Source organism: Limanda limanda, chromosome 5 (assembly GCF_963576545.1).
Source record: "Limanda limanda chromosome 5, fLimLim1.1, whole genome shotgun sequence".
In the NCBI taxonomy this organism is placed as follows: Eukaryota; Metazoa; Chordata; class Actinopteri; order Pleuronectiformes; family Pleuronectidae; genus Limanda; species Limanda limanda.
The window spans coordinates 2,840,890-2,862,272 of record NC_083640.1 but is presented as its reverse complement, the minus strand read 5'-3'; the positions used below and the strand labels follow the sequence as shown (position 1 = coordinate 2,862,272).

The 21,383-nt window shown below is 41.7% G+C and overlaps 1 protein-coding gene across 1 annotated transcript in view; it reads right to left on the bottom strand.

Moving 5' to 3' along the window:
* wdfy3 (WD repeat and FYVE domain containing 3) overlaps positions 1 to 16,159 on the bottom strand; it is a 100,552-nt gene extending 84,393 nt beyond the window's left edge. Inside the window, exon 1 of the mRNA XM_061070965.1 lies at positions 16,101 to 16,159. The gene's annotated coding sequence lies outside the window, so the exon portion shown is untranslated. The remainder of the gene's footprint in view (positions 1 to 16,100) is intronic.
* Between the last annotated feature and the right edge of the window lie 5,224 nt (positions 16,160 to 21,383).

Sequence of the window (21,383 nt, the reverse complement as noted above, 5' to 3'; positions counted from 1 at the left end):
TGAGGAATAAGACCCTCATTTACAATGGTGCCGAGGGTACAATGAAGAGTTGATACATTGACGAGTTGATACATTTAAAGAAAAACAAATAAAATAAGAATGAAATAAATGTGCATATATATATATATATATATATATATACAGTAATACAAGGGAAAAGGTCATAAACAATCATTTTTGACGATTCAATAAAATTCTATGGTTAAGTCAACTAACAGTTACATTCACTGCAGGAGAAGTCAGTTGTGTATGAGATAAGAGAATCATAAGAAATTCTTGAGTTACTTGCGCGTTTGATTTCACGATCATGATTATAGAAGGACAATTGCTTTTTGAAAAACAGCTCATAAGCATCAACTGGCCTCAAGTATCAACGCTCCACGAGGCCACCTTGCAGAATTTTATACTTTTTGTTAGCACCATCTTGTTTTAAAAAAAACTAGAAGTAGGGATGTCAGGTGAGGCGAGAATTAGAGCCCGCCCACACTGCACCCATTTGATTCTGCTAGCCGTCAATCACACGGTATGGATGTGTCCTGGCTGAGGTCACGTCCCCTGGTCCCCGGGTTGACCCAGACTGAGGTGAACCGAGGGGAGAAAAGCCCTGACAGTTCAGTTTCAGTCCTCTGAGGAAGTCAGCCAGCTCCGTGGAGGATGAGCAGACGTGACAGTGAAACGTGTAGTCCGTCCGTCCTGAGCGGAGGAAGTTCAGTCCTCACAGTGGATTACACTGGAGACACTGACTGAACAGTTCCTGTAGCAGGTAGCTCGAGACCGTAGAGGACACGTGTAAGACGGAAAAGGTTACTGACTGAATTCATAAGAGTGAACGGTTTTGTGGGGAAAAAAGATGGAGCTCTCTTTAAACTAAATAAAGATAATTGACCAATGATTGAATTCTCAGTAGCTACTTGTGAGCCGTCTTCTGACAGCATTTTTCACTCCCTCTCTCCAGCCACTTATGTGAAGTCAAAACAAATCGGGATCCAAACCAGCGCCCCTCAGGGTGAGACCCCCCCCCCCCCCCCCCTCTCAAACGGCTAATTCACTCCTGGCCAACTTCTCCATCCGTTGCCTGTGTATAAAAATTTGATTCTGTTGTTGTGATATCACAATTATTGGCCCTTTGGGGATATTAGCATTCCTAAAGTCTTGAGACTTGACTCCGAGCCAGAAATAGAAGATTTGGAATAATGTGACTGAGGATGCCCCCCCCCCCCCCCCCCCTTTGCTGTTGGCTCTGTTCACTTCCTCATGTAGACAACAACTTAAGAGTTTCTCTTTGTTTGCCTTTGTAAAACCAATTTTTACTTAAATGTTTTGTGGAAATAATCATTGCCAATAAATCAATACGTACGTTAATTAAAGAGATTTCCAAATTTCATCACTACACTAACATGAAATATTCATTACCACCAAGAAGAATGATGATCATTTTGTGACCCCTCATAGGATCCCTCATTTGTGGCTCTCTCTGAGGTTTCTACTCCCCCCCCCCCTGTTAATAGGGATTCAGTTGACCAGACCAACTATAAATCATGTAAAAAAGGTGAAAATGTCCTGAGAGCTGAATGGGACAATAACTATATGTTCCCTGAGGTTAAACCTTTATTGAAAGCTGTCTTGTTCAAGGTCTGCTTTTCCCCGGCGGGCGTCTCAACACATTTACTTTTCTCCTCGTGCCTCCACTTCCTGTAACGACTGTCGTGAAAGACTGAAAGAATGTGAAGAGCATCGCAGAGACAGACTGTTTTTCTGAGTCACAGGAACATGGCATCTGTGGCACCGATGAATTCTCCGTGAACCAAAGGCTTTGCTAACTGCTTCTTGCCCACAGAGAACGGCTGCCCTCTGTATGAACCCACACTCAAACTGCAATTCTACACAACATCCGCAATTTAGTACACTTTCATCTGGAGTGCCTGATGCTGCCGGCGAGTGCTCACAGACGGTTATAGCATGAACAGCTTCCTGGGATTGAACCTCTTCACCTTATAGGACTTGGTTTTACAGAAAATGCAACAAATCACTCCTTTTCTTAAATGTAAGGAAAAGTACTTGCGCCAGTAAAGGCTGCTGTCGTTAAATATCCCTCAACTGGAAATGTATTGGAACACACAAAACAGAAAAGACATAAATCAAAGAAAATGAAAGATGCAGCACTAATTGAGCTTTGATTTACATAATTAGTTCTGCCACATCAGTGCCTTGAGCCGCCTTCCGCAGTTTGAAAGGAAATTTCATTGGAAAAATAACGCTCTACGTGTTGGATTTTGGTTTAAACACGTGTTAAACGCATGATTGAGATCAAAAGAGACAAGAAGCTCTGTGAATTCACAACATAGCCTGTGTGGTAGCGATAGAATCCAGGATTCAGCTCTCACTAACCACCAGTTCTGTCTGTCCTAGATAAGGCATTAGTGAAAACCCTTCAGTTAGAATCCACACAAAACAACAAGCTGCTGCTGGGGCTGATAAAGTTGGATAAAAAAATTTAGATTTTTGTAGTGACAGGTCTTCAGATTCACCAACAGTAAACCGAAGCATGCCCGTTGTGTTCCTGTATTGTCACTTGTTCGCTGACTGACAATCATCACAATGTGGATCCCAACATCACAACCCCCCCCTTGTCCTGCTGCCAGTGATTGAGTGTATGGTAAACCTGCACAGATGGTAGAACTGGAGGAACATTAAATTCCTATGAGCGGTATTATGAGGGGATAAAATCCTTCACGAGATGACATTAGCTTGTCGCAAGAATATAAAAAAACAAAGCGTTCAGAGCAGTTTGACAATTTTCTTTCTCACAGGGGAACGAAGTGGTTGGTGGTGGTCGCTTGCCGAGAGCTTCTGCCACCTTTGACAAACAACAGTTTATAATACGGCCTCTGAATATTGACACATCTTAGGGGCAGACTACACACAAAAGTGACCCACTATCAAAAAGTGATCGGATAGCCTGGATGGACCTGGACCAACTGGTTAGCGTCCCAGCTTCAGCAGAAGAAAGGAGTGATAGATATAAAAACAACACAGTTGACAGAGAGTTCTTAGCTTAGCGCTGAAATGGCAACATTTCTGCTACTTTGGTGAGTAAACAGCTGTTTATTATAATTAATTTTAACAATGTAGCATCTGCAAATATGTACAAATAGCTGATTCGACATCTGACGGGATGAATTCCATCGTTACAGCAAAACATAATCCAACAAAACGTAGCAGTTTTTTAAAAGGAGACACATTCTTCTCATATTCAGGTTAATCATTTGAATTTGAGCCATTAGTTGAAAACATTCTCTAATGTTCATGAAACACGTCACTTTCCTCAGACTGTCCATCACTGCAGCTCCTCTTTTCAGCCTCTGTCTGAAACACTTGGTTTTAAATCCTGTCTTTGTAAGCCCGCCCCCACCCCCTCCAAATAAGCCCAGTGTGCTCTGATTGGCCAGCTGACCCATACCCAGTTGTGATTGGTCAACAGCTTCCAGAGTGTGTAGAGTAAACTGATGTACAAACCAGTTTCTTGCTATCATAAGAACATGGCTCCGGAAATTTGACAAAAAATGTTTTCCTGTGCATGTTGCAGCAAATGTAAATTTCAACAATTGCATCAACATGGAACAATTTTACATCCTGAGCGCGTCTCATTTTATGTTTATGGAAGACAAAGCTGGTTCACATTATCGACAGTGATGTCAAATATTTATTGCAAGTCATGTCAGATGTTCTGCTGCATCCTAATCAACTTCCTCTGCCAACACCCTTCCTCTTCCTGTGCCGACACATGTACTACGTTTGGTCCTCATTTAATAATCCACATAACCCACATGACAGTCTTCATCGTAAATAAGTAAGTAATTGAATCCTTCTGGTGGAGGAACAGGGAAACCAGGCCGAGGCTTTGAGATAGAGCCGCAGATCTACTGCACATTCGGTGACGCCAGCTCATCACAGCAGTGGGGTTACAGAGTGATCAGCATCAGCAGAAAGCCAGTCCTCAGCTGCTGGCTGCAGTGGAAACTCGGGCTGAGCCACAGACAAACATGTTGGACAGATGCCGGTCAAGGAGAAAATCTTGCAGCTTGTGTCAAGAATCGAGAATCCAGAAGCAGAAGTGTTTGGCCTGTAGACGGCTTTAAAAATACCCAGCCCACTGGGCCCGGTTTCTGAGGTTCCTGTTTAGAGCTGCAAGTTTCACTATGAAACAGGAGGAAATGGGGAAACCAGCCGACGCTTCTTCTGAGACTTGGACTTGTTTGCAGGGTTTGGAAATTGAACCAAGTCCCAGTGAGTCACGGCCACTGAGACCCAGAGACATGTTTAAAAATAGATTCTTATTCTAATCTGAACAAATCTGCCAGAAAATGTGAGGGTATTCAGGTGTGATGGATGAATGGATGGGTGGATGGATGGATGGGTGGGTGGATCGGTGGATGGATGGATGGATGGATGGATGGGTGGGTGGATGGAAGGATGGATGGATGAATGGATGAATGGATGAATGGATGGGTGGATGGGTGGATGGGTGGATGGATGGATGGGTGGGTGGGTGGGTGGAATACCAGGTATTTGGTTTGTTCAGCAGGATTATGCAAAAACTACTGAATTAATTTCTACAAAACTTGATGGATGAAACAAGAGCCAAGAAAGAATCTTTAATGGATCTTGATGAAACAAAAATCTACTAAAAAAATAATATACTATCTGATATATATATAATAATATCTAAAGTTGGTAGAGATCCAAATAAAATCAAGCTGATTTAAATGTGGTTTCATAAGGGGACTGTTGGGCCTTAGTGGATCTATCTTGTGTTCTGACACCCACACAATTACTCTGGTGAGGACAATATTCTTATAACCAGCAAAAATTGGCTGACTTGAATTATCCTATGAGCCGTGATCAAGCTGAAACAGTCCCACCTATCTTCTTGTTTTGTAACGTATCCTTGACGCGGATCAAACCTGCTTTTACCCCTGATCACGGCTGTTGACGCTGCTGTCGGAGCCACTGAAGCAGACAGAGCACTCAGAGAACCGTGGAGTCGGAGCTCAGCAGGGCCGGGACCACAAACTGGGCCAAGCACATGTCATACGACTCGGCATAAGGCTGAACTGGAAGATCAACAAAAGGGGCAGGCAGCGATCCACAGACGAATGCAGAATTACAGCTCACTGCAGCTACTTGGTAAGCAGCGAGCGTCACAACGCCACAGACACTCGTCCCGAGACGCACTCACTTTGAGTTCTGCTCCTACACTCCACGGTTAAGTGCAGTCACAACTAAATATGAGACGTGGAAATTAAATTTGGGTGCACAAATGACTGCCGGGATGCAGCTTCACATGATTGATATCTCAGGGAGGAGTAAGAGCTTTACCTAAAGGCTGCGTTTTGTTTTTGACTGACTGCCTGAAGCTGCAGCGTGATGCTTGTTTATCCACTCGTCTGTGGATACTTTGCTCTAAATAGTACATTAGGTATTTAGTGCAGTCCTCTGACAGTCTGTGTAAATTCACAGGAGGAAAGTATTACATGGTTTTCTGTTCTCCTTTGCCTCTTATGCTTCGGCAGCAAGGGGTCTCTCAATCAAAACAATAACAGAGGATCGGGTTTGATGATGTCATGAGGCAGAGTGGGATCATGGGAACTGTTGTCTTCATTCTCAATTGCTGATGAAATCTACCAGATGTGACTCACACACAAATCATGTGCATGATGATGTCACGTATTAAAGTTGAATTCATATTAAGCAACATATGATCAATAATCAAATGATAAATAATCAAGAACAAGCAAAAAGCTGATTATAATAAATGATGTCTTGATTTAGGGAATGTTTTTTTATCACGTGTTTGTCTCCAAATTAATCTCGTCCATGTTTAATTTCAGATCTGGAAACGTCTCCAGGAAAAGGATGAGGCCCACGCCTTTGGCAACAGAATCTCTCTTACTGGCTTCACACACATGAAGCCTTATCTGTTGATCCAGAAATGTGTTGTGGGAAAATTAATGCACCTGAAAAAAAGAAAACGGTTGAGAAGAACTGGGATAAATGAGCCCAGTCACTTCAGGTCTCCAGCAAAGCTTCGGCGGAATGTGATTATCTCCGACACAGCCACCGAGCAGCTTTGACTGTGATACAGAAGATTTTAATGTCCTAATAAAACCAAACAAGTTATATTGCGCATGTCTCTACTTTTATGTGAATACGAATGTCCAGCAGTTGACCTGTGCAGGCAGAGAGCTTGGTGCATACTAGGGATGCACCGATCCGCTTTTTTCACCTCCGATACCGATACCGATATCTGAGGTTTAGTATCGGCGGATACCGATCCGATACCGATACTAATTAAACAGTCGGATTCCCCTGGTCCACACCAGATCTAAGTCACCCGCGGGCGAGTTCACCACCATTGCAGCTCCGCCGGTTCCGTTCAAACTGAGCAGGGCGGGAGACCCGTCCGGCACCGGGCCGGCGGAGGGACCGGGAGCGGGACCGGGAGCCGGACCGGGAGCGGGACCCGGAGCGGGACCACAGACGCCCGGGGGAAGCTAGCGGCGGCGGCGTGCGGAGTGGGCAAAGTTCCGGGTCCCGGTCCGGGTCCCGGTACCGGGGCAGCAGCACCAGCAGCCGGCAGCCCGGCTCCGGGGAGCACCGCGGCCCCGGTGGAGGCGGCTCGGCTCGCACCGGGAACCGGGGGAGAGGCGCCGGGCACTGTCGGCTCCGCACGGCGTGTTGCTTGCGTATGACGTCACTCACAGCGCACAGCATAGAATTACACAGAATAGATCAGCCGATATGGATCGGCCCATTGTCACCGATACCCGATCTAGAAATTTCTTCAATATCGGTACCGATACCGATACAAATATCGGATCGGTGCATCCCTAGTGCATACTTGACCGAACTCAGAGGGAGGCGACATAACGGAGAGGATTAAGTTTTTCAGCTCTAACGAACCATTAAACAAACTGATAACCAACTTAAAGCTAGTGATTCTTATTAAAGTACAACGAGACCGATGCCATTTAAAGCAAATACAGAATCGAAACCACGTCTTGTCGTGGCTGAGGCACAGAAAGCAAGTTGGTGGTATCAGAGGAATGTTGACTCCAGTGCAGTGGGGGAACTGAGCTGGCTTCCCTGGCCCTCCAGTCCTTTTCTAAGCATTCTCTATAAGCACACGCCAGCTTCGATGAATGTCTCACAGAGCTAGCACTGACTCCTGGGAGATGAAGGCAGCCGATGCCCTGGAAAAGCCCGACTCTTCAAAGGCTTGTGTGGCTCTTTCTCAGGAGAAAGTGATGTAATCACTGAGATGTCTCCTGTCTGACAGCGTTTGACGGTAGGTGGGAGATGGGGTGGTCCTCGGAGAAGAAAGACATGGGTTGACAGGAGCGAGACAATAAAATAGCAAAACAAAATGCTAATTTGAGGAAAGTAAAAGTTTGTGCAGACAGGGGGGGGGAAACTCACACTAACTTCCAGCTAAATGTTGGTATTTTGATGGCGGGTGTGACTGGATTCGTATGCAAACCATCTAAACATCTACATAACCTAAAATGTAATACTGTGCCTCTCTACGATAGATTACAATCCACTGCAAGACGTAGAAAACATCTGTGATTTTAAGATAGAAACCAACTTTAAGGATCAAGATGATTCAGAGAGATACATTTTCATTTGATAGCTCATGTCTGACCCGCGTGAGAGGAACACGAGCCAGGGAATTATCTCATGTCCAACAACTGTGGAGAGGACCCGAGTGGACAACCCTCCTCCCCGGATATCTATTTAGTCTTGGGTGTCATCATCACAGGCCATTACCACCAGTCACTGCCTAACTATCTCCTCTGCCAGCCATTAAAGATTCACCACTGGAAATGGTTTGTGTTGAGTTGCAGCAACACTTCTGACAAATGTGGATTTATTCCCTCGAGATCACGGAGGAAACTAATGACTGTATTTTTCTACTCAAAGTACAAATGTTCAGAGAATAATGTTCGAGCCGACGTGTCAGCCTGGCTGAACGGTAACCATAACAACACGTGGGTTTCATACAAAAGAGCTGCCTGTCAACATCCATAAAAAATATTAATTACCATAATTGTCATATTGATATGTGACATTTGACTTTAATATAAATAGCATACATTTCCATAAATGTGTCCTTTTACAGCAAAGACAGCTTGAGTTCCAGATGTGAGTTAATCTACAGCTCCTTCACCTTCACAACTGAACAACGAGAAATATGTAATTGGGGTTTAATGTGTATCACGAGAACATTTTCTCAAAGACGGTCTTTGTTATGCAGTATTTTGCATTAATAGTCTAGACTGTGATTCTCAGTGTAATTTGTCTTCCTACAGTTTCGTAATGATGAGATATTTTTACACTTTTCATAATCTGAGATAGGTTTTCTTCATAATAGAGCTGTGTGCAGCACTTTGTTTCAGTAATTCATCCTTACCCCACTATAGCCCCCTACCCCCCCCTTACAAACACCAACACAGTAAACCATCAGTCTGACCATCAGAAGCACTGGTAGTATTGGTTGTCCAGTGCACTGCCAAAAAATCCATAACATTTTAACCATCCTCAGCAGACAGGCAGAGCTCGACCTATCAGAGGCCCTCTCTGTGTATACCTGTTATTTGTGGTGTAATGTGACACATGTGTACTAACTAACCAGGACCACAGCGCCTTGTAAAATTGTGTAACTTAATTTCATCTGTTTCCACTTGATGTTGCCAATTAAAAATGTGAGAAATATGCCGGTCTATAGACTTTCTAAAGGTGGATGGATCTAGACAAAAGGATTCAAAATAATGTGTCACCATCGTTCTGATCTTGACAATTGTTGCATTAAGTTACGTGTAGAACCCACAGCTTGGACCAGCAGCTCCAGTCAGATACAGTGGGAGGGGGGGGGCTGGTGCATCCCTCGCTGCTTAATGATGGTTACGAACACACAGCTGATCAGTCACTCTGCAGTACAGCATCTGGCAAACAGCCTTAATGTTAAGTACAGATACATCAGGAATAAGGGTACACAAGCTACATTCACCGAGGTTGGCGTTGCCAGTCAACAGTTACCCCTGGTCGCCGTGGCGACAAGCTCAGCACCCAGCTCTTCATTTTCCCTACCTGCTGTTCTCTCTGCGCTCCGCCAGCATCTCAACTCCTCAGCAGCAGAAGACAGAAAAATATTCCACTGTACCGAGACCGACTCCTCTAGCTCCAAAAAAATATTAAATAATCGTTCGTCTTACTGATGAGGCGACAACAACAACGGTGTCCTGTGCCGTCCCCTCACCGCGGCCGGAGAAGAGGACAGGCTGAGCTCGGAGGCATGGCTTGTCTTCATTGGCACTGCCAGAGGCTTTGTTTGCCAGCCAGTGTACTGTGTGTGTTTGTGTGTGTTTGTGTGTCTGTGTGTGTGTGTGTGGCCTGCCGGGACTGGCACAGCTGATCCCCCCCTGACACCGGGTGTACAAGGCTGTGGAGGAGGAGGAGGAGGACGGGAGGTGGAGTGGCTATGGCTGTCTCTCACCGAGAGGAACGTACCATTCGGACCAGAAACGGGAGGGGACATGCATAACCCTCAGTGGAAAGCAGCATTAAAAATTCATCTCGGACATTACGTACATCCAGGCTCACTGAGTTCACATTAACTTTGCATCGTTATGACATCAAGGGTTTTCTGCAACACATAGAGAGAATAGAACCAGCTAAAAACAAAAGCAGGAAAGGATAGATGTGTTGTTTGTGGAAGATCATTTAAAGAACATAAAATACATCTGCAGCTTCTTCGATCTGTTATTCGAGTTGTAATTTTTAAAAACCCTCTGCTGGAGACGGATGGAACATTCTGAGATTCTTCTGGTTCACTAAGACGATCCTGGAGTGTGGTTTCCAGCAGGGCCACACTGGGCCATATGGAAATGAGGCCAGCAGGGAGAGCAGATCATCCACCTCACTGAAGGAAGCCCGGCTATAAAATCTCCTGCTCAACATACCACCGGCAGCAAGGTCGGCTCTGCACCGGAAAGTGGAAAAATCTGATTAACTGCAACCAGAGAGCTGTTGTGTGAAATGAGCCTGAAGGTTTCTCAGTGACTTGTGTAACCACAACATTCAGATGTGATTCCAGCTCTTCTCGGCCTAAACCTGCACTTATACCAGCGACTTACAGGATATTATTAAATATGTGTCACACATTTTGCTTCCATTCAGTCTGGAGAAAAACTAACAACAGAATCCAAAGAATAAATAACAGTTAAACCACAATAAACCACAATAAACCACACCCTATCACAAAGATTTCATCGAGATATGATGCTTTTTTTCAGTCCACAGTTATGCTTGCTGCACTCCAGACGAATATCAGTCTCATTTTGGGTCCAGATCTTACAATTGCAGGTGTGTTGTTGATTTGAGGCTGATCTGCAGATTCTCCTGTTGTGTGACAGGTTCACAGACATAATCTTCACATCACAGACTGAATCGAATCATCCTAGAGTCTAATGTGACTGGTGAATGAGCAGAAACCCACAATAGATGATCAAACCATCACAAAACGGATGTTGCGTACTTCTTTGGAACTGTGGAAACAACATTACACAAACCAGCCCAAAGGTGACGTCACCAGCCGTCCGCCTCCATGTTTGTTGTTGTGCTTTCATCTGTCACTGTGTCTTTGGTCTCCCACATGTTTTTTAAATGAGTTATGCTTCAGCAGTCTGTCTGCGGCTTGTTGCATAACTAAAAAATGAACAGTGATTAGTTGATGCCTTTATTCTGCTGTGCAACGTCTTTAAGAGGATGAAGATGCCACTTTCTGCCACGTAATGTTTTCCTTCTGTGTGAAAGTACTCGTGACAAAAACAACAGTTTGGAACAACATAGTCTGTAACAACCTTAATATTGTTGTTATCTAAAAAATACAGAATCTATCAATATCTAACTTTCGCCATTAATTAACACAAAAACAATTTGTATGTGCATGTTTGTTACAAACACTAGGTACACACAAATTGTCTGCGCATGCTTAAGTATGTGTGTATCAGTGATTTCATTGCTCTGCTGGCTCTGTGACATGCAGCCCCCCCCCCCATACCCCCCGGGGGCTAATTAGGAATGATCCTCTCCTGGTTTCTTCCTGCTCGCTGCTTCTGCTCAACGAAGACGACAACTCGTAAACTACAACTTACACTAAATGTCTGACATACACACACACACGCACACACACACACACACACACAAAGGATGTGTTTTTCTTTCTTCTCGTGGCCTGAGAAAGTTCACTTCGTGTCCTGAGTGGGAAATTAGCATTGACCTTGTGCTGTATTATCCACACGATTGTTAATGTGGATTTTCAGCAACATGAATCAATATGAGGAGCCTCACAGAGAGAAGAACACACAGTGATGCTCCCGTCACAACACACACACACACAGTCAAATGCACAGATAATAAAAATGCAATCCATGATAATCTTATTTTTGTGTGTATATTAGTATTTCCTGCAAAAAGCTTTGGTCTCATCCATTTAATGAGAACATCTATTTATATTCCGAATTAGGCTTCACAAACAACATTCTTCATATCATCAGGGAACCGACAAGGAACCATTTTTATTCTGAATATTTCTAAACAATCCCAGTTCATATGCACTGGTACTTTCACTCGTCACAGCTTTTCTCTACTTCATAATATCACTAGGAAGGAAATACTTCAATAATTCTGACTGAAAATAAGCTTTTCCAAGACCTCACTTGGGCATATTCATAATTAATCAACTAGTCATGAAAATTAGATACCTTATTTTAAGATTAACCATTAGTAGCGGCATACAATACATGAGGTAAAGTTGTCTAATAAACAAATGATGTGTTGCGTTGATGCTAAATTATCAGCAATGTTGCTTAAATAAAACTGATTCATCAATGAACAATGGGAATGTTTAATCATAACGCTCATAAAAAGCAGACGGTACAAACTGCTAAATATGTAAACAAGACGGTAACGGCTGATGTTCATGGGACACGAGGGACGCCACAAACCACGCAGATCAAGATACTGTGTATTTGCCTCAACACCTGTGGGAGTGACTGTAACTCCCCAAGAGAGAAATACACACTAATAACAAAGAAACATCCAGTTGTAGATGTAGGCGGTGGCGAAGGTTGTGTTTATTCATTAAGTCCCAGCAGCCCGAGTTGTAGCCCTGAGTGAACTCTGCTGAATGACTTAACCGGTGATAAGTTTAGTTTGTCTTAAAAGAACAGTGTGAGAAAAGGCCCTGGGGTCACAGGGATGACATCATTCCCATCACCGACTACTGGCAGGTTTGGAGAAATCTCTGGAAATCACAGTAACTAGACCCTGTGGCTGTTAATATCTTAGCTGAACACATTCTGCATATTGTCTGAACAATATTTTAATGGTTATGAGTTGAATTTTTTGGGCTTTCACAAGCTAATTGGAGGCCGAGATGTTAACTGTTCCAAAACATTATTTTGTAATATGAGAACTTTAATGTGAAAGGATTGCTTCTCTTAGGACGCCCGAGTCAAACAAATGGACAGGGACGTTGTTTATGTCCAACTTGAGTCAGTCCAGGTCAATGTGTAACAACACGTGACTGAGTTTCACAGAAAATTTGTTTTCTGGAACTTGTCTATCTGGGTCAACATGAACAACATGTCACAAGGTGCATTTAATTCTACAGCTTGTCTAGAGAATTAAAATGGCAGCATTCACGTTATTGTGAATTAGTTCCAAGCAAAATACTTTAATCTAGGCAAGTTTTAAACATAAGGGAAACTACAAACTAGAGATTAAAGGGCTTCAGGTTTCTTTTGATTCCCAACTCATCTATTAATTTTACTGAGTTAAAAAACAGGGAATATAAAGGCCGTCATATTTCCTACCTCAAAACATATCACTTAGATCTTTTCCAGCCATGAATTCAGAACTAAATGATCTTTATTCTAGTCAATCAACTAATTGTTAGAGTAGTGCTGCTCAATGAATGTCAGCTAATTAACTTAACAAACTTTTATGTTATGACAGCAAAAAAAGTATGAAAGTCCACAAGCAATTGATTGACTAATACTTATATATATACACATTTATATTTTACGAATAAATGTGTTAATCCATAAATAAATAGACTAAATTACAAAATAAGTAATTATTTGATATTTAAATTGTTAATTAAACTAAAATATCTGTTATATTCACTCTAGTACCATTTCTGTGACCACGTTAATTAGCTGACATTCATTGAGAAGCACTACTGTAACGATTAGTTGATTGACCAGAATAAACATAGTTTAGTTCTGAATTCATTCCAACACACGAAGCCCTGTGTGCAGAAAGGAACTCATGTCACAGAAGCAGCTGCAGCATCTACACATCTGTCCACCGCTACTTTACTTAAATCAGGTTTATATATTTGATTACGACATTCAAAAGATCATCAGTTACTTCCAGAGGCGTCTAATGGCATAAACAGATTTACTGTGGCTACATGCAATAGTTTAACAGTGTTTAACCAGTGAGGCCATGTTTCTCTTCTCATGGTGGTGTTGACATGTGTAATTATTGTTTAATACGACCAAACAAACTGGAAGGAAGTGACTGAAGCAACTTAACAGCTTCACTGAGTTCAGTTCAGGTCGGACGCACCAACTGTTTCTAAGCAAAGAGCCTGAATACAAAGATGAGACCGTTACTGGTGAAATTAATGGATAATGATTATGTGTTTTTGTTAAATATTCACTTTCAGGACTTAAAAATGCAAAAGCTCATCGTCTGTTGGCTTCATTTGTTTATTAAAATCCATTTAATTGTATTCTTCATACTCAACAAGGCTATAAATACAAGTTGGGTCCAGCTCATATAACTCGTACTATTCAGCTCCAGCCTCGTATAGAAGAGGAGATAATGTCTCAAGCTGGAAAAGCTCGGTGGTAAAAGCTCAAGGTTCAGTTAATAAAGTCAGAAACATATGGCAACGACTGCTGGGTCATTATAATCTATACAGATAAAAAGAAATGTGACTTAATGACTGTAACTGATGACCATGACTCAGTGGAATAGCTGTAGAGTCTTATTTAAATTTGATTTCATTATGAGTCTGTTTTGTTCCTGTTCCATTGTTTTTTCATTATCAGCTGCTACTGTCTTTTTATTATTATGATAAATATTGTTAGTTCATTATATTAGTTTGTTCTTTATAATATGAGTGTGATGGTCAGTCTCCGGGTGGGTGGGGTGGGGTGCAGTTGTTGTTCTGTAAAACAACCAATACAAACATTGAATATAACTCATAAAAGTCAATTTCTCTTTGTGAGGAGATAGATATTTGCAGAGTCATGTCACAGTCGGGTCTTATTACTGTAAAAATGATTATTATTGTTGTTGTTGTTGTGTCAATGCAGGTCCAACGTTCACCAGTCCAGATCCGTACTCGTGATGTAACAAAGAGTTATGGGTGCACATGATGCTTCTGGCAGGTGAATCAGACAACCAGGGTAAATAATTAACATCTGATGCAGAGCTGAGTGTGACTGAACGGGACGTGCCACAGTGAATTATGAAGAGAATCAGATATGCAGTTTGGAAGATTAAGACGTTGAACCACAGCTGCTGCAACAACAGAGCTCCTCAACCTCAATTAAATAACATGTTTAACATCCAAATCATTATTTGTCAGCTACGGACTATGTTTGTCTGGCTAATAACCTGTGGATGTTCACCACTAACCACCTGGCACTGGGTGAATGGCACTTATCATCATGTGGAGGAAACCAGGGACATTCACAGGCAAGAAGACTGGAACCAGAACCGTCCGAGTCTGAAGCTTCTTTTAAAAACAAAGCTCCACATGATATTTCACTGCACCACAATCCCCTGATTCCAGTTTTGAATCTTGTGATGGGTGGTCATGCTTCAACGTGCACGTGGACTCCGGTGCACGTGTGTCTGTCCTGGGAGAGGAATCCTCACATGTGACCTTCTCTGAGGTTTCTACCTGTTTATTGGTAGTTTTCCTCTTGTTGAGGGAAAAGAACAGAGGACGTCGCACCTTGTTAAGATCTATGAGACAAATAAAATGTCTTTATTCTCTTGACTTCACGTTATAACGGTTTTTGAGAAGTGCTGCATGAATAAAGGTGTTATTATGATTATAGTCTTGTTGTCATGATCATGTTTTCATTGTGCAGATACTGACTCACGTCCTTATCCTCTCCATAACATTTATAATACTAGATCATTAGACGCAGTCAGGGTTTGAAGAGTCACTGGTTTTTAAAAATCTCTAGCTGCAGGAGTTTGGACCCATTTAAACCACGTGATGCAGATGCGTGTGTCACAGCTGCAGCAAGTAAACACCGCAAGAAGCGTGACACGCGTTTGAACCAACACACCCTGGAGCCCGCATCACGCTGCGGTGATCCAGGCCGGTGGTCCCCGCAGGACGAGGCCCTGCCCCCGGGGAGCGGTGCTCCGGCCCTGGGGGTCGCCCTCAGGTGAAGGTGCAGCCGCACACCAGCATCGATGAGGCCGATGTAAATATGTCAAATCACTGCGGCTGCGGATTCTAAACAAACCCCGGGTAGCAGGTCACACAGCCCGCCACACACAGCTCCGGTCCCCGGGCTGCAGGGGCGCACGTCCCCGGGTGTTTCCCCCGGCTGCGGTGGGTTCAATTCCCGCAGGAAGCCCGACCACAACATCCCCCCGAGGGACCGCAGGACGTTAGCTCGCCACCGCTAGCTAGCGCCCAGCTGATCGCACTAGCGTCGGATCTGTCAGGCAACACGGCCAAGTCCAATAAACACACATTAATAAATCATATTAATAACAATAACAGTGAATGGGTGGACTCACTGGACCCCGACATGCTAACGCTAGCCCCGGCTCCGCTGTGGATGTAAAGCGACGTTAGCCTGGATGCACATTCCAGTGTATGCTAACCCCGAAGCTAGGCGGCTAGCAGCGGCAAGCTAGGTGGCTAGCAGCGGCAAGCTAGCTCCGGGGACCTCTGCGTGTGTCTGTCTCATCGGATCCGCCTCAACACTCACCACGAAGCGGCGTCTGCGGCAGGTTTCCTCGGTGTGGACGTGGAGCTCCGGGACGTGAATCAAGTCGGTGCGGGAGCCTGCGGGTACATCCATGGGTCACAGGCGATGCTTTAATCCGAGAGTGGCCGCTGCTCCCTCTGCTTCCTCCCGCCGCCGGTGGCCATTTTTCCTCAACATTCAGATCTGCGGAGCTCGTCCCAGCGCCGCCGAGGAGAGAGTGGCCGGACTGAGAGCATCCTCCTCCCGGTGCGAGTGGGAGCGCAGCCGTGAGGGGAAGCTGACCTCTGCTGGAGCCTCGGAGGAAAAACACCAGAGAACAAAACACCACCAGGAAAACTCAGAGGATCAATAATTCTTCAGCTGTTTTTAATATATTACCTCATCTAAAGTCATATATCATTTAATTTAATAACCCTTTAAAAGTAAAGGGTTGCTATTCAAACTATATTTGAATATATAGAGAAGCCTCCAAAAGTGTACTTATACAAATGTGAACATAAATAAGGATGGAAATGTATATAAAAGGAAATATATAGATCCATACAAAAAGAATATGAACCCACAGAAAAATAAAGAGGACGCTGCACAAATATACGCATAAAAAAAAAAGTTAGGTATTTAAATGCAACGGTGCAAAATGAAATATATCAAAATGAAGTATTTAAATATCAGAAAGATAAATACAGAGAGGACTATGCAACTATATATATATATAGATAACATAAATATAACCTCTATAGGAATATTAAAATGTGAAAGTATATCAATATATTAATGTATAAAAGGAAATATATCAGATCAGAATCAGAATCAGAAGGTATTTATTGCCAAGTAGGTTTACACCTACCTGGAATTTGCTCTGGTTATTGGTGCATACAATGAACATAGAAACATAAAAACACAATAAATACACCACACATAAGAAAAACAATAATAATAATAAAAAACAATATATATTTACTCACTATTTACTTCTTATTTAGTCACTTTTTCTAATATTTATACAAGGTAGCATTTATTTAGACATAAACATATTTATATAAAAATATATAAAGACAAAAGATATAAAAAGTGAAGTAAAAAGTGAAATTCAAAATGCAAAAAGCAAAACAGTGTCAAATTGCAATATGCAATGTAATACATTATAATATAATTTAATAAAATATGTGTTAATGTAACACATCCTTGAGGTGTGGGGGCGGAATAAAAGTCCAAGTCAGTTGGGGTCCCAGGCCTTGTTGATATATATATATATATATATATATATATATACAAATTAGGTATTAAGTCATAGATAAATAAATAGAACTCTACAAAATATGCAAATAAATAAATGTGAAAATTTAAGGAAATAAAAGTATATAAATGTAAAGTTATACAATGAAATATACACATATACAGATAAGGCATTTAATGATGTAATATAATAACATACAAATACAGTAAAATGCAAAATGTCAAAAAGTATAGCAATTTAAACATATGAGGGAAATACGTAGTTATATACAAATTATCTCTTTAAATAAAGGTAAATATACAAAAGTATACATATACAGAAATGTGAAAATGTAGAATGTAAAATTTAAATGTATAATGCTTAGAAATGTAAAGGTTTGACAGGAAATATATAGGTATGTACAAATAAGGTATTGAAGTATAGATACATAAAAGAGAACACTACAAAAATGTACTTTGAGAAATTTGCTAAAGTAAGAGCATAAAATTGAGGAAATTTAAAGGTATGAAAGGAAAAATATATTTGTATACAAATAAGGTTTTATATGTAATGTATAATAACCAGCAGCAGGTGTCAGCAGTGACTGAGGAACCTTTAACCTGCTGCTCAATTCCACCTGAACATTAATTATTGTCTCGACATGACGGTTATTATTGTTTTGCTGTGAGCAGCTGAAGGATTCTGACTCCACCTCTCTGTGCCCTCAGGCTCTCGGCTCTAAATCTCAGGTGTAATACAAAGTATAAAACACAAGGTGACAGCAGTTCTCATCTGATCGTGAAAACATCAGGAGTCAATCAAAGTTCAGAGCCGCATGTGAGGTTTGGTTTCAGCACCGACCACAAACCACTGAGACACTGAGACTCACACATCCGTAACGTTCATTCATCTTCAAAATGAAACTCTGGATCCAGAATCCAAAACAGACTCTTCGACTGTAAATAATAAAATTGAAGAGGTTATGATTATGGAAACTGTGATTCTCGTCAGTTAGATTTTTTATTGTCGTCTCTGCTGTGAAGCCTTTAATTAGAGCCGGACTCTATTGTGTTGTGCTGGGTTCGGCTCAGGACTTTCCCAAGAGGGAGATGCCTTTTATTTCTCAACAATTAAACCTGTAAATTGAGCTTTAATGAGCGGTTTGGGACAGAGTTCACGTTGCTCGGTCCAAGTTTCCTCCTGAATGAAAATCTGCTGTTAGACAGAAAGAAAGAAACTTAAACTTCACCGTCAGAAAGTCCCAGAGGCTTAAAGAATCATGTTTTAACCATTTAATTGACTTTATTAACAATCTCAGATCATTCATCTTTCACAGCAGGTGCTGATCGATCGAAAATGATTGGATCAAAATAGTCGCATGACACATGCAGTTGGAAGATTGTGTTAATATTCTTAATTAAATTTACTCTTATCTTTGAAATATTATACAATGAAAACGTTATATTAGGTTTTATTTTATTATATCATATTATGTTATATCATAAATCCCTTTTGATGATTTTTTAACCTATATATAATGGCTTGTAAGGTGTTGGGTGTTAAGACATGCACAGTGTAAGAAAATGTATTATTATTATTATTATTATTATTATTATTATTATTATTATTATTATTATTATCTGTGGTGAGTGCTCAAAAGCATTAACAGAGGTGGACTGGGTTTGAGGATTTGGAGATCCACCTTCACGTATCTCAATACGCGGTTTCAGAATCAATAAACTTCTTATCACATCCAAGTTATGGTTATGATTATATGCAGTTTGAAAGATTATTAAAACTTGGCAGAAATCAATTGTAAATTTGATAGTTTTCATAAATTTGACGTTTACATTGTTTTGTGTCAATTGTCAGGAAAAATGTTTTGGTTTCAGAAAATCAAAGCTTTCAATGAAAGTTTCTCATCATCTCCAACTTGTCTAAACTGTCATATACACAGAAGTTAAAACTCTTTAAGTGCTGTGCAGGGGAAACTTCAGATGTTGAACTGTTAATATAAACCATAAAACACATGCAATGCGCACAAAGTCACAACCGGAACCAAATAATAGTCCATGTTGTTTTCTGGACTGGGCCCAAAACAGCAGGTGCTGCAGCCAAAAGGGAGGAAAGCAAAGCCGGTGGAAAGTTCCAGTGAAAGTGAGCAGGAACAAAAAGCAACACTTCTCCAGTAAACGATACCAGCAGCTTTTCAAAAGTCCTTTAACAAGTCTGAACATGAGCTTTACTGTAAGAGCGCACCCTGGATAAACAATCAAGGAAAACGAAAGTTAGGGCCCTGGCACGGTTCCCTGTGCAGACACTGCAGCTTTCACTTGCTGCAGAGCCAACTTACGTATATCATAGACGTAAGTTGTTTTTTTACATCAGCAGATAATGATGGTGGTTAACCGCTATACAGAGTTTAGTTCCTCTACAGTTGTGACTCACTGTCTGTTAATAAGAATCAAAACACCAGAGAAATTAAGCAACGTTTCCAGAGAACAAGTGAGTTTCGGATGCAGAGATTTACAGATTTACAGTTTTTTCTCTCGACAAACAACACAAAGACAAACGACCACAAACTTTCTAAGATACAGAAAATTAAAAGGAACATTTTCCATCTCAGGTTTCGATATATCAGACATCATGGGATATCATATTTGTTTTCAGTGCTAGATTCACGTTATAATGCCGCCTTCTTTATGATGGAGGATTTTCCGTCACAGTTTCTGTTCTTTAATCTAATCTGAATAAAATGTGAGAGATTCACAGCAGCAGAACCAGATATGATCTCATTTCACTGTGGATCTGTCAGCTCTGCTTCTCCTTCCCAGCAGGACACCCTGCATCCCGCTTGATTTTATTTCCCCAAAATGAAATTTGTTGTGTCTTCCACTGTCCTCCAAAAAATACCTGAAACCTACATTCCACCAGTTTAGAGGAAATGTGCCTCGACCTGATCTGACAAACAGGGAACTGTTCAAAAGTGAGTGAAATATGACTTTGGATGATACAACAGCGGCAGGTGAGGAAGACGAGCAAACAGCTGCACAAAACAAGAAATTATGAAAAAAACTGCATATTAAGAGATACAGGAAATATCTACAGTGTGAAAATGTAGTGCAAAAAGACTATTAAAGCAAATCCACCAACAGTAACATACTGTCCAAACCCCCACGGCCAAAATAAACCCTTTGGTATTTCCAACAGCCTCAGGGCCTCGTCCCCTTCTCTGCACCCCAGCGAGGAATTCTCCATGTCTGCTTTTCCTTTTTTTACAGATCTATTTTATGGACACTCAAAGTAAATCTTAGAATATGCTTTCCGGGAAATCACGTGGTTCTGCAGAAGTGTCTAAGCTCCGTTGGCAGAGTCTGGGAGCAGCAGTTGATGAATGGATCAGACGCTGTTGTTGACGTTGTCTCTTTGTTTTTGTGTCTTTGCCAACTCTTGCCTCACAACAAATTTCCCCTTGTGGGACAATAAAGATAACCTGTAACCTGTAGCACAGATTCAAGTTGTGTCACTGTCCTCCCTGAAATAAAACGTCACAATAGCTCGGGGTAGGAGTCTGATTACGAGCATGGTCTTGCTCACAGCTTCAGGACGTGCAGGTTGCTCTCACACTGGGGTTTCAGGGTCATGTGAGGGGGTTGAAATGTGTTCACGACTAAAAAAACCTACAAACTATAACGATTTTGGGTCAATTGTAAAAGAAAGTGAGTTGTTTATGTGAAGTAACATTTCTCTGCAGCTTCCCCTAGAGCAGAATGAACGCTTTGTCCCGTACTCCTTTTTTTAAAAAGAGGAACACAACATTCGCTCTTACTCAACATGTGAAAATGTGTAAAGGAGAAGGTCAGTTCTGCTCATGGGGAAGACGCAGTTCACACTCGTCCTCTTGTTTCCTCATCTCGTTTCCAAAGAAGATGTCCAGAGAGGTTTTGTTGACGAGGACAAATGTCATTGTGGATGTTCTGTAAAAAAAACACAAAGCATGTGATGTCTGCTGAGGAATCAAGACGTTAAATCCTGCTTCACCACCTGCACCTAAAAGCTCCGGACAT